The following is a 14,497-nucleotide window of genomic DNA, read 5'->3' as shown; positions in this document are numbered from 1 at the left end:
CTCTCTCTGCCTGCCTCTCTGCCTACTTGTGATCTCTCTCTGTCAAATAAACAAATAAAATCTTTAAAAAAAAAAAAAAAAAAGGAAACTGCTTAGTTTTCTAGCAGTCTCTGGAGAACATTTATAACTAGAGCAACACAACAGTCTTAAAACTGTTGGCTTGATGAGTCCTGTTTGAGATCCAAGATTGTGTTTGTGACTTTGAACTGAGTCCCCATCTGAGATGGCAGATTCTAACCATTTTCTCCACCTTTTCCTCTGTGAGCAGCTCAAAAACAGAAAGTTTACAAATGAGTGAACCTTAAAATTATTTTTACCTGTTGACATGCTTTTCCTCCAACATTGCTGTATCCGTGCCCATGAACTGCCTTTGTGCATAGGCCAAGGGGCTGCAGGATGGACAACTGGTGAGGAAATACTGTTTGTTGGTAATGTGTGAAAAGCAGCAGCACTTCTCTATTTACATCTTGTTCGTGACCAGGAAGCCTGCCAGTGTTGTTAATATTCAAGCGTACTCTGCAGATTGATCTTGCCAGAGGGCAAGCCCAAGTTAAGCCGTGGGATGAAGCTATGCAGAACTGCCTTCAAAACTATTTGGAAGGTGCCCGCTGTGGGATTTAGCCGCCCAGATACAACAGTGTGGTGGAAATGGTCTGTGGCTGCTCGTGCAATCAGTGGTGATATCTAGGATTTTCTTAGAAACCCTGGGGCCTGAGGGCTTGAGAGCAGAGAATTTGGAGAGATCACATACTGCAAAAGGGTTTTTGTCGGTGTCTATGGTCAACATGCCAGCGTGGGTGAGTGACTCTTCAGGAGTCCCTATAGGGGGCTCCTTGATTTTCCCTCTTCTCATGATGAGAAACTGGTACTGCATGATTGGACCATTGAAAATTTGGGGGACACTCAAGTCCTCATCAATTCGTGTCGAGGCTGGAGTAATTTGCAATGCTTCCCTGGTCTACCCATCTCCCTTTTGCAATGTTAGCTGTCTGTGACTTGAGCACCTCCTGTTACAAAGTAAGTGCTTTGGTTACACTACCCATGAGACATAACCATGTTTTCTTTCTCTCACAGAGTTCATTTGTATACCATATGCTCAGGAACTTTGTGGGAAGTTGGAATGGAGTGGTTGAGAGTACTGGCTCTGGAACCAGACTGTCTGGGTCCAAATCCTGACAGTGCCACTTACATGCTGTGTAATCTTTGCCAAGCGACTTCACCTCTCCGTGCCTCAGGTTTCTTATTGTATAATGAGAATAATATCACTTGCCCCTAAGGCCTTTGTAAAGATTAATTGAACTAAAACATGTAAAGCACACTTAGGACAGTGTCTTAGCACACAGTAGCAGACCAAACATTTGCAAATTATTAGCAAATTGTCACAAAATACGCTTTTTTTCTAATATGGTTTTATTTATGCCAATGAGTTCTCTTCGCTTGTGGTAGGGTATTTGCTTATTCATTCATCTGTTGATAGATATGGATTGTTTCCATCTTTCGGCTATTGTGAATAATGCTGCTATGAATATTGATATGTTTGAATCCCCATTTTCAGCTATTTGGTTTATATATGTAGGAGCAAAATCGCTGGATCATGTGGTAATTCTTTGTTTAATTTCTTGAGGGACCATTAAACTCTTTTCCACAGTGGTTGCACCATTTTATATTCCCTTCGGCAGTGCATGAGAGTTCCAATTTCTTGACATTCTCACCAACACTTGTTACTTTCTCTCTCTCTTTTTTAAAATGGCCATCCTAGTGAGTGTGAAGGGATATCTCATTATGGTTTTGTTGTGTGTTTCCCTAATGATTAGAAATGTGGAGCATCTTTTCATGTGTTTATGGGTCACATGTATATTTTCGGTGGAGAAATGTCTACGTAAGACCTTTGTCCTCCTTTTTATTGTTTTTTTTTTTTTTTCATTGTTGAGTTGTAAACGTTCTTTATTCTGGACTTGATTTAGTTTTGAACTTGAATAAATCCATGTTTGTTCATCAGAAAAATCTATAGACTCCAGAAAATAATCTTAACTAGATTATCTTCAGAAGCATAATATAAAATAATAAAATCTGATGGGAACTTAATGTTGGGGGGGGGTGTGCTTAAGTCAACAGGCATGACAGACTGCTGGCTGGCCTTGCCAGATTAGGTCAGGACAGTAGGTCACATATACAAAAATGGCAAGCAACAAAAGTCAAGTCTCTTTTCAGGCCTGTGTTTTCTGGGTACCGTGGTATCCAAGGCTGCTGCTGGCCTCTGTACTCTAAACCTGAGTGTCCATGAACCACCAGGAAATGAAGGGAGAAGTTTCAGAGGTATTCTGGCTTGTAGTGGGGGAAGGAGTGCTCCAGGGTATCATTCAAGGACCTTCTAGGTCAAAAGAGTCTGAAGCAGATAGAGTATACACTTAGTGAACATACTGTAAGACCTAAGAATGAAATTAGGAGTACACTGTGACAGGGCACTTTCAGAGACACTGAGGAATGGAAATTTAGATGTACAAATATTGACTAAGATTATGAAAGTCATTTTTCAGAAGTAAACTTTTAGAGATAGAGTTTAAAAATTTTTTTAAACACCCAGTTATGGTTTTCACCCTTGGAGCTGGTTTTAGAAACACTGTTTTATGGGAATATTGTGGCTGGCAGAGTTATTTTAAGAAGCAATGAAATATTTACTTTCACAATGTAACCTTTGCCTTGTTTGCAGTCTAGTTGAAGTCTTTACACTGACGATACAAGCATTTGAGTGTTGAGACAGTCCCATGAATGTTACAAATAACCAAAGCACCATGCTGACAAAAATACATCTTTTCAAAATAGCAACACAAAAAACGGTTATATCTATATATCTAACTTTATAGAAAATGATTTCTATCTACCATTTCATTATAATCATTCAACATATTTTCCAAACAAGAAGGCGGGAACAGTTAAAAAATTCTCCAAAAATCACTTAACAAAATCTTTACATAATATGAATACATAAATAATTTTTAAATTCCTGGGTTTTGTTAATCTATAAAATAACTATTAAGAAGGGACTGAAAACAGGGGCACCTGGGTGGCTCAGTCATTAAGCGTCTGCCTTAGGCTCAGGTCATGATCCCAGGGTCCTGGGATCAAGCCCTGCATCAGGCTCTCTGCTCAGCAGGAAGCCTGCTTCTCCCTCTCCCATTCCCCCTGCTTGTGTTCCCTCTCTTGCTGTGTCTCTGTCAAAATGAATGAAATCTTCCAAAAAGAAGGAATGGGGGAGAGACTGAAATCATATATATTTTAATATCACATACGCACTTAATTTAATATATTAAGTTGTAAGGAGAAAAGTGGTGTGGGTTTTTTTGAGAGGATAGAAGGCAAATATTTACTTATTAAACCTTTGCCTGGAGGAGGCTGAGAAGTGGAAAAAGGCTTGTTCATGTTTGTTTTTGTTTCCATTTAAAATGCCAAACTTTGTTATTTTGCCAGCTTTGAAAGTCTGCCTTTTCTTCTCTGAGGGGCTGGCGTGGTGGAAATCCAAGGGTAAGGCTTGACGGTTCAAAAGCCCCGGAGGGGTGTTATTTCCTTTGCTTCACAAGTGTTAAAATCTGTGGACAGCTCACACCAGTTCCCAAGGCTGAGGAGAGGATATGGCGTCATTACTTTAATCTCCCCAACATCCACTTCAGTACCAGGTTTTACATTCCAAGTATTTCTCCAAACCCTCACGTCCTGAGGTCTTCCATTCACTTACTCAGTAAATTTATTGACCACCTACTATGTGTCAGGCTACAGTAGCTATGGGGCACACGGCAGTAAATCAGTCTGGTGGGGAACCCAGTAGAGCTTACAGTCTGGTTGATTGCTCCCCAAAAACACCACCACTCCCCGTGGCCCCCGTTCTCCCCAACCTGCAGCATGGACCCTTCTCCCCATTTCACGGATGAAGACCCAGAGAGCTGGAACAGATCCAGAACATGACTTAGGGCACAGAGTCAGTGATGTGCTAGAATTCTTTATGATTTTTTTTTAAGATTTTATTTATTTATTTGACAAAGAGATCTAAAGTAGGCAGAGAGGCAGGCAGAGAGAGAGAGGAAGCAGGCTCCCCGCCGAGCAGAGAGCCCGACTCGGGGCTCGATCCCAGGACCCCGGGATCATGACCTGAGCCGAAAGCAGAGGCTTTAACCCACTGAGCCACCCAGGCACCCCTTCTTTATGATTTTTATTCTTTCATCATCCAAATAGTATTGATTATCTACCATCTTTTAGGGATCACCTCAGGACAGAGTGGTGAACAGGAAGGAAAATTCTCCCTGTCATGCAGTTTGTGTTCTCGTGAAGCAGACAAAGGTAAATAAGATTAGTATCAGAGAGGAATTATGATGTCAAAGAGGAGAGTTGTATGGCTACCTAAAAGTGGGGGGTCAGAGGAGGCCACTTTAACAAACTTTTATTTATTTACCTTTTTTTTTTTAAGATTTTATTTATTTATTTGACAGAGAGAGAGATCACAAGTAGGCAGAGGCAGGCAGAGAGAGAGGGGAGCAGGTTCCCTGCTGAGCAGAGATCCCGATGCGGGGCTCGATCCCAGGACCCTGAGACCATGACCTGAGCTGAAGGCAGAGGCTTAACCCACTGAGGCACCCAGGCGCCCTATTTATTTACCTTTTTAATCCCAATATAATTAACATACAATGTTCTATTCATTTCAGGTGTTTGATACAGTGATTCAACAATTCTATACATTGCACAATGTATCACCATAAGAATACTTCTAGGCAAGTAAATGTACCCTGTGTTTTATACCTCCATGCGTTTTCCCAGAGTGATTCAGAACAAAACCTTTCATGCGATCAGACTAGTTGTCTGGGGTGCCTGGGTGGCTCAGTGGGTTAAAGCCTCTGCCTTCGGCTCAGGTCATGATCCCAGGGTCCTGGGATTGAGCCCGCCTGGGGCTCTCTGCTCAGAGGGGAGCCTGCTTCCTCCTCTCTCTCTGTCTGCCTCTCTGCCTACTTGTGATCTCTGTCTATCAAATAAATAAATAAAATCTTAAAAAAAAAAAAAAAAGACTAGTTGTCTGACCCAGCCAGAAAGGAAGCTGGGTTTCTTCGTTTCCTAGGGCTACTGTAACAAAGTACCACCATCTGGGTGGCTTACAACAACAGAAATATACTGTTGAACAGTTCTGGTGATAGCAGGGTGGTGTTCCCTCTGAAACCCACAGGGGAGAATCTTTCTCTGTGTCTTTCCTAGCTTCTGGTGGTTGGTGACCATGCTCCGCTTTCTTTGGCTTCTAGCTGCAGCACAACGGATCTCTGTCTCCATTGTCATGTGGTGTCTTCCCTGGGTCTCTATCTCCAAGTCCTCTCCTCTCCTCTTCTCTTCTCTTCTCTTCTCTTCTCTTCTCTTCTCTTCTCTTCTCTTCTCTTCTCTCTCTTCTCTTCTCTTCTCTTCTCTTCTCTTCTCTTCTCTTCTCTTCTCTTCTCTTCTCTTCTCTTCTCTTCTCTTCTCTTCTCTTCTCTTCTCTTCTCTTCTCTTCTCTTCTCTTCTCTTCTCATAAGGACACTAATCATGGTGGATTCAGGACCCACCTTACTCCAGTAGGAATCATTTTACCTTAACTATATCTGCAAGGTCTCTATTCCCAAATAAGGTTACATCCTAAGGTATTGAGCGTTAGTCGATCAGACGTTGCCATAAGGACATACTTTATTCATAGAATCAAATTTATCAGTCTTTGGGGGGTTTTAATTCATTCTTTGAAAGGCCCTTCCTACTTTGAAACTAAAAGAAAGTTCTTCCATGGTTTCCTGTTAATATTGGCATTCTTTACGAGTAATTCTGTGATCCATCTGAAATTTGGGTGTACAGTATCTCAAGACATGTTTTCATGGCAATGCCCCACACCTCCCCCCAAAACACCAAAAAGCAAAAGAAAAGTGACAGGTGACACACCAGGGAAAAAAATCTGTCATTTGTAGTGCAAAGGGCTAATTTGTTTTTTTGTTCTGTTTTGTTTTATAAATATTTTTCAAGTAAATAAGAAAGCATAGGATGTAATGTGACAGTGAATAGTAGTAGTATTAAAAAGGCAATTAGCACCAGCAGACAAATAAACACTGAGAACATACTAGAGCCCTATGATCAGTGGTGATATAAAAAAGCCTGGGGGGGGCGCCTGGGTGGCTCGGTGGGTTGGGCCTCTGCCTTCGGCTCGGGTCGTGGTCTCGGGGTCTTGGGATCGAGTCCCGCATGGGGCTCTCTGCTCGGCGGGGAGCCTACTTTCCCCTCTCTCTCTGCCTGCCTCTCTGCCTATTTGTGATCTCTGTCAAATAAATAAATAAAATCTTAAAAAAAAAAAAAAAAGCCTGGGAAGGGGTTGGTATTCCTTCAGGAATATCATTATTTTTTCTCTTGTATCTGGTAAAGTGTTTTTTTTTTTTAATTAACATATAATGTATTATTTGTTTTAGGGGTACAGGTCTGTGAATCATCAGTCTTAAACAATTCATAGCACTCCCCATAGCACATACCCTCCCCAATGTCCATCACAGGGCTAATTTCATTAATAAATAGAGTCCCTATAAATCAATAAAGATGAATAATACAATAGAAAATTTGGAAAGGATTGGGATGGTTCACTGAAAAATAGTACAAATGGCTTGTTAAACATATGCAAAGTTGTTCAGCTCACCTCACTATTATTAGATAATGCAAATTAGAATTAAGCCAAAATGCTCTTTTGTCATTTATCAGAGTACCAAAGATGTGATAATCCCCTGTTGACCAGAGTTTGGGAAACCATCATTTACATTTTTAGGAAAAGGAGTATAAATTGTTGCATCCTCTATAGGTAGCAATTTGGCAATATAATAACCCTGAGTTAATTTTTTTATACAGTCGAAGGTAAGCATACAACTTCCTTTCCTTGCTTATGGATATCTGGTTTTCTCAACAACAATTGTTGAAAAGACTGTCCTTTCCCCACTGAATAGCCTTGGCACCCTTGTCTAGAATAGCAATATATTTTAAACAGAACAATAAATGTCAATATAACATCACAAAATGATACCACATTTTAGACAAGGTGTGTATCATTAATATGTTTTTCCTCAGACACTTACCATTTACTTGATAACAGAAGAATATGAGCTTGCTCACATGATTTTATATTGTAAAACAATGTCTTATAAATATAAAAATCATCCAGTGGTTTCATTACACTTAATCTGGATTCCAGATCATAGTTATATAAAGAACACACATTCATGAAAAGCATATAAACAATGAAGTGTCATAATATGAGCACATTCTAGGGAATTATAAAAACATCTGATTTAGCTATACAGGTATAAAGGAGTTCTATTAGGATACAAACCATACATATCTTAGAATCTAGTTCCTTGAAAATTATGGCTCCAAAATCCTAGTGGTACAGTAAAGCCTTAAAAAACTATATGGTTAGCAAAGCAACACACCAAAGGACAATAATAAAGCTAGACTAACAATAATTGACATTTCAAGGAAGGACTAAGCCAACCTAATACCTAAAGACCAACCTGAGTCAACACTGATAATGCACCTTAGCAAAGCCTTCTAGCTGGAAAACTAAGGAATTCCAACTATCTGGGTAATTGCGTAGTGGGAGCTTTGCAAAGTTGCTGGCAACTCAGCTTCTCAGCACAATGCCTAATAAAGTTCTGTGTAAACTTGAGTGAAGGGCCAATGCTGTGGTTCATGAATAGCAAAGATGAGTTACCTTTAATAACTTGAATGACTTGGTGTTCTATAAAAATTTACTCCTTAAAAAGAAAAAAGGAACTCCTGCATTTTTGAACCCAGGAACCAAGGAAAGGACTTCCAGTTTGGGGATTAGTGGACAGCCCCATAGGAGGTGCACTTGCAGAGCAAAAGCTAACTCTGAGAGGGTGTGTAATGTGGGGAGAGGGAGTGGAGGACAAAAGAAGACGGTTGACTCTAGAGACCATTCGAGAAGCGGGAAGTGGCCCAGATGTTCTCAGTAATAACAAAGCTTGGTTGAGACAAACTTGAAAGAATGTGAAGGCTAGACAGGGTTTGAGAAGGATGAAGTGAGCTGGTATTAGCAAGTAGAATGCTCTTTGGTATTTAAAGCAGTTTGAAGAGCGTTTTTAATTCTGCTGACCTCAGGATGAGGGAATATGTTTGACAATTCAACACACACCATTTTCACTTTTACTTTACTTTTACAACAGATACTTTTACATTTATGTAATCCTTCTTTCTTAAGCACTTTTTTATAGAGCTTATCTCAGGATTAACAGAGCCCAGTAGAGCCAGGAATTCTGGAGAGGGGGAGGGGAGTTCCAGAGAGGCTACCTTAGGCTGGACTGGCCAGAGAATATTTGGATAAAGAGATAAGGTGCGAGTTGAGCCCGGGGTTGTATTTACAAAGCAGGGTGAGAAAGTGAGACTGACTGAATGAACTGATTTAGAGGATGGAACAGTTCAGGAGTTGACTTGGCTTCAGTGCTCCCTGGCAGCCCATCCTGTCTTCTCTGCTTCTCACAGCATATTAGTCTCATCTTCCTCTATTTATAATCCTGTGTAACTGAGGAAAATGGCTCAGCCCCCCATGCGCCATGGTTATGTCCAGGATTACAGGACATTCTCTTCCAGCAATTCTCTCCACATGTCTGGGAAGCCTTGATTGGGTCTCACGTCCCTCTTTGAGCCAATCGCCACATCTCATTAGTCTACCCACTGCTGTGGGGACACAGCATCGTGACTGACAGCTCTGGCAGACCTCATGAAGTAGGGGAAGGGACAAGTCTTCAAAGGAAGAGCTATGTGTTCTTTTTCTTTTTTAAACATTTTATTTTTTTGGGCTCTCTGCTCAGTGGGGAGCCTGCTTCCCGCCCTCTCTCTCTCTGCCTGCCTCTCTGCCTACTCGTGATCTCTGTCTCTGTCAAATAAATAAATAAAATCTTTAAAAAAATAAATTAAAAAAAATTTAAAGATTTTATTTTATTTTTTTTTTAAGATTCTATTTGTTTATTTGACAGACACAGATCACAAGCTGGCAGAGAGGCAGGCAGAGAGAGAGGCTGGGAAGCAGGCTCCCCGCTGAGCAGAGAGCCCGATGTGGGGCTCGATCCCAGGACCCTGGGACCATGACCTGAGCCCAAGGCAGAGGCTTTAGCCCACTGAGCCACCCACATGCTCCTAAAGATTTTATTTATTTGAGAGAGAGACAGAGTGAGAGAGAGAGAAAGAGAGAGCATGAGTGGAGGGAGGGGTGGAGGGAGAGAGAGAAGCAGATGCCCTGATGTGTAGGGAGCCCCATGTGATTTGGGGTTCTATCCCGTCCAGGAGTCCAGAATCATGACCTAAGCTGAAGGCTCCCCTGAGCTGGGTGTTCTTAACAGAAACCAGCCATGCAAAAACAACAGATGCCCATGGCATAGATCATGTCTTTATTCTTGTATTCCCCCAAGACCAAGCACAAAGAACAGCTTAGTATTGGATGACTAATTACTTAGAGCACTTTATATTTCTAAAATCTCTTATAATAATAATAGACATTATTAAAAATAAATAATAAAATGTATAATAAAAGTAATATATAACAAAATCTTTTAAAATAATATACATTTTATTATCACTGGTAAAGACAGTAAAAAACTGGCTTAAAGTTACATAGCTGGTTTCTGGGGTGTTTGGGTGACTCAGTTGGTTAAGCAACCAACTCTTGGTTTTGGCTCAGGTCATGATCTCAGGGTGATGGGCTAGAGTCCACCCCCCACTCCCGCCATGACCCACTTTTGGGCTCTGCACTCAGCGGGGAACTTGTTTCTCTCTTTCTCTCTCTCCCTTTGCCCCTCCCCCAGCTCTCATGCTCTAAATAAATAAATAAATAAATACAACTTTTTAAAAAACATAGCTGCTTTCTGACAGAACTGAGTATAACTGGGTCTCCTCAATTCTAGTCCAGTTCCCTTAGGAAGTCTTCCTCTTTTCTTCTTTCTTGCTGCCATCACTGATGTCACAGGGGAAGGAAAGAAGAGAGAGACATTTTGGTCATTCTTTCACTACTTCTTAGAAGGCGTCATATGGTTTTGTCCCTGGAAGGCCATGGTGTGGTAGGTAACCAGGCTACCTCTATCTTTCAGCCTAACTATGTGTGTGTGTGTAATGGATGACTCTTACCATGTGTCCTATTAATTTATTGAGTTGTGGAATCTGGCAAAGGAAACCTCATGTATTGTCTTATTTCTAAGGCTAATATTTGTCCTGTGTTTGACGACACTTTGATGTGCTCACATGCTGTCATAGGGTTGTGGTGCAGATAAAATGTTAGTAAAAGTACCTTGGTGAAGTGTTTTTTTTTTTTTTTTAAGATTTTATTTATTTGTTTGATAGACAGAGATCACAAGCAGGCAGAGAGGCAGGCAGAGAGAGAGAAGGAAGCCATCTCCTCACAGAGGAGAGAGCCCAATGCGGGGCTCGATCCCAGGACTCTGGGATCACCACCTGAGCTGAAGGCAGAGACTCTAACCACTGAACCACTGAGGTGCCCTTTGGCAAAGTGTTTTGAAGGGCTCTGTGAAATTTGTAAGCTCTACATTTTACATTATGTTGTCTTCGTTTAAGAACAAACGTTAGGGGCACCTGGGTGGCTCAGTAGGATAAAGCCTCTGCCTTCAGCTCAGGTCATGATCTCAGGGTCCTGGGATCGAGCCCCGCATCAGGCTCTCTGCTCAGCGGGGAGCCTGCTTCCTTTCCTCTCTCTGCCTGCCTCTCTGCCTACTTGTGATCTCTGTCTATCAAATAAATAAATAATCTTTAAAAAAAAAAAAAAGGAGAACAAACATTAGCACAGTCATCAGTATAACCAGCGGTGTGGTCATGACTGCTGCTTACCACTTAGGTACCCGGTTTTCTTCCCCTTCCAGGCACACAGAAGACTGTGGCTGGGTGGAACCATAGGTCTAGTTCTGGCAGTATATGGTTAATGAAAGTGACTTGCATCACTTCTGACCTAAAGCATTTAACTGTCCGTGTGAGAGCCTCCAGAACTTTCTTTTCCTTTACTGTGTTTGGTAACATTTGAAATGGTGGCTTCTCTGACAGCCTGGGTCTTAGAGTAAGAAAACTCTGATGCAGTGTGCCTAACCAACCCTCTTTAGATATGGAGCATGAACAAAAATGAATATTTGTTGTGTTTAGGCACCAAGACTTTGTGAGGCTTTTGTTAATTCAGCACAACCTAGACTATGTTGATTGAATCACCATGATTGCTTGGCCATTTTGGACATGGATGTTTTGGTCAATGTCAACAAAAGTTTGTGGAAATATCTGTTTAGTAAACGAGGTAGAAAAATTAATCTTGCCAAGAAATGGTCTTATCACTTCTTGTAAGTTCTTCCTTAAGCAAAAGGTTGTCACAGAGTGAAGACCTACACCCACTTCATTTGTGTGGGAGGTAAGGGACCCACGGATCAAAAGATCCTAGTTTGAGTTCCAAATTCATTTTTAACCTCACCAGTTCTGTGACCTTAAGCAAATCACTTAACCTGCTGAGGTTTAATTTCCTTATCCAGAAAACGAGGGTGATGATACCCACCTTGGAAGGGCTATTCCTGATGCAAAAGAAATATTCATCAATGGACATGTATGAAGTACACACACTGTCTGTATCAGGACCATTTCAGCTCAATGCAACAACAATGAACACTTTTGAAGTAGTTTAAAGAATAAGGCAATGTGTTATCTCACATTAGTGGAAATCCAGAGTGGACTCTAGGCTCTGGTTTTTCTTGGTTCTCTTGTCTCTGCCATGTCTGGTGTGGACCTGATGCTGTCTATGTTGATTCCCCTTGTGGTTGTAAGATGGCTGCCAACAGCAGTGGAGCAGGGTGTCCAGTTTCCCACTGATGGAGCTGGGGCGGAGTCAGCTTCTTCTGAAGCCTCTGGCTGTATGGGGAGGATGAATATAAGACTGAACTTGACATTCGGTGAGATAGAGGAAAGGAGAAATGGAAATGGGGAAATACTCGAATATATCCAGTATTCATGCTCCAGTCATTATGGTAGGTATTATGGACCGAAGGACCTCACACTTTGGAATAGGGGGCAGGCATCTAACAAAAGCACAGTCCTGGGGCACCTAGGTGGTTCAGTCAGTTAAGTGCTGCCTTGGGCTGATCCCTTCGTGATCCCTTCTCCCTTTCCCTCTGTTCCTCCCCCCTCCTCATGCTCTGTCTGTCTCTCTCTCTCTTGCTCACTGTCTCTCTCCTTCTCACTCTCTCTCAAATTTTATTTTATTTTATTTTATTTTAAGATTTTATTTATTTATTTGAAAGAGATCACAAGTAGGCAGAGAGGCAGACAGAGAGAGAGGGGGAAGCAGGCTCCCTGCTGAGCAAAGAGCCTGAAGCGGGGCTTGATCCCAGGACCCTGGGATCATGACCTGAGCCGAAGGCAGAGGCTTAACCTACTGAGCCACCCAGGCGCCCCCCTCTATCTCAAATTTTTTAAAAAATCTGTTAAAAGCATGCTCCTGTGATGATGGCATGGATTTGGGTCCAAAAGACATGTATTTTTGAATCCTGGCTTTAACCTTTCCTAGCTGTGTAATTTGAAGCAAGTTTTTATTGTCTATGAAACTGAGTTTTCTTATCTGCAAGATGGAGTTAATATTTAACTTGTGATGTCGTAGTGACACAGGAAAGTTACTTGGTAGTTCCTATTTCTTTTCTTACCATGTCCAAAATGTATAGGAGCACAGAAAGAAAGGAAGTTATCTGCCAACAGCCTCAGACCTAGTTCCTGAATCACAAGGTTGAGACCAAGCATGGCTTTCAAGCGACACATGTGGACACTTGGAATAATATCTACTGATTTCTGTTAAAAGGCTGTGTTTTAACTTGACCTCATTTCAATAAAAACAGCCAAATTGCTCTACTGAAAGTTCTTAAAGCTCAAAGCAACTTTGATTGTTTCAAGTGGTACCATGATGACCTAATATTGTGCTAACTCCTCTAGGACGGAAAGGAATAAATATTTGATATGCATCTTCATTGTTTGCTGTGGGTTGGTTTCCTGTTATTTTTTTCCCTCTGTCTAGAGGAAGGGAGTAAAGGAAACTTCCTGGTTAACTTACTACTATAAGGAACACATTTGGAAAAAAATAAGCACAGAGGCCAAGTGCAGAGTTTCTCATCAAGATTATTACCAGCATAATTCAGCCCCAATAAAAGTAAGGACAGTTTATTGAAGCATTGACCGTTGTTCATTTACTCAAAGTAAGACAAGTGCAAAATACCAGAGAGAGGGGCCCGCTGGGAACCCAGGCAAGGCAGAAGGGGAGCTCACCCTCAGTCAGCATACAGTCTAGAAGGAGCCACACACTTACATAATCCAAGTTAGAAAGTGGTGTAACACTGAGCAGCCAAAAGATTTAGGTAAGTTGATTCTGGAATTTGTGCAGAACTGGGAGAAACCACTGTTTAAAGAAGAGGAGAGGGCGCCTGGGTGGCTTAGTTGGTTGGGCCATTACCTTCGGCTCAGGTTATGATCCCGGGGTTCTGGGATCGAGTCCCGCGTCAGGCTCCCTGCTCGTTGGGGAGCCTGCTTCTCCTTCTTCCTCTGCTTGTACTCTCCCTGTCAAATGAATAAATAAAATATTTTTAAAAATTAAAAAAAAATAAAGAAGAGGAGAAACTAAAGAAGTGTCTTTGTTGCTTTTTTTTTTTTAATAGAAGATGGGGTAGCTCAGTCTTGAAGCAGCGGCAATATCTTAATACATGAGCCTGCAGATGCAAAGGTGGAAGAAGAACATTCCAGATAGAAGAATTAGTGTGAACAAAGGGCAAGTCGCATGGACACAAGTAGGAAGAGCATACAGACAGCCAGGTAAACAGGTGCACTTACTCAGAAAAGAGAGTGTTCTTATCTTTACCACTCACACAGCACTTATCTGTCCTTTTGTTTTATTATTTTTCATTTTTATGAGTGTACACCTTATCTCCTAGGCTGTGTGAGGGAAGAGAGCTCTACAAAAGTAGGCTTTGCATTCTTCCCACATCACCTGCCCTCCTTCATAAATAAACACTCAGTATACATATTATGCAGGTAAGGGAATTGGTTGACTTTTTAAAAAAGATTTTGTTTATTTATTTGAGAAAGAGCACAAGCAGGGCAGAAAGGATGAAGCATGCTCCCTACTGAGCCAGGAGCCTGACATGGAGTTCAGTCCCAGCATCCTGAGATCATGACCTGAGCCCAAGGCAGACACTTAACTGACTAAGCCACCCAGGTGCCCCAGGAACTGGTTGACTTTTTAAAGGCAACACAGAAAAAAATTGTACCTCAAAAAGGAAACTTTTCTCATGTGAGGTCAATATGTAATGACTTAGAATGTGTTCCACCTTCTTTTTCTTACATTTGGAAATTCTTTGTGTTTTCTTTTTCTTGGTGGCTCTCGATAGTGTTGATGCTAATTCTTGATTAGTCCTAGCAGACACCATGCACC

General features: G+C 41.4%; 1 protein-coding gene across 1 annotated transcript in view; it reads left to right on the top strand.

Moving 5' to 3' along the window:
- The first annotated feature begins 658 nt into the window (after nt 1-658).
- The window catches only part of OCLN (occludin), an 84,463-nt gene continuing 70,624 nt past the window's right edge, over nt 659-14,497 (top strand). Inside the window, exon 1 of the mRNA XM_080803909.1 lies at nt 659-797. The gene's annotated coding sequence lies outside the window, so the exon portion shown is untranslated. The remainder of the gene's footprint in view (nt 798-14,497) is intronic.

Source organism: Martes martes (genome assembly GCF_963455335.1).
Source record: "Martes martes genome assembly, chromosome: 5".
In the NCBI taxonomy this organism is placed as follows: Eukaryota; Metazoa; Chordata; class Mammalia; order Carnivora; family Mustelidae; genus Martes; species Martes martes.
This window is presented reverse-complemented; position numbering and strand designations above follow the sequence as displayed.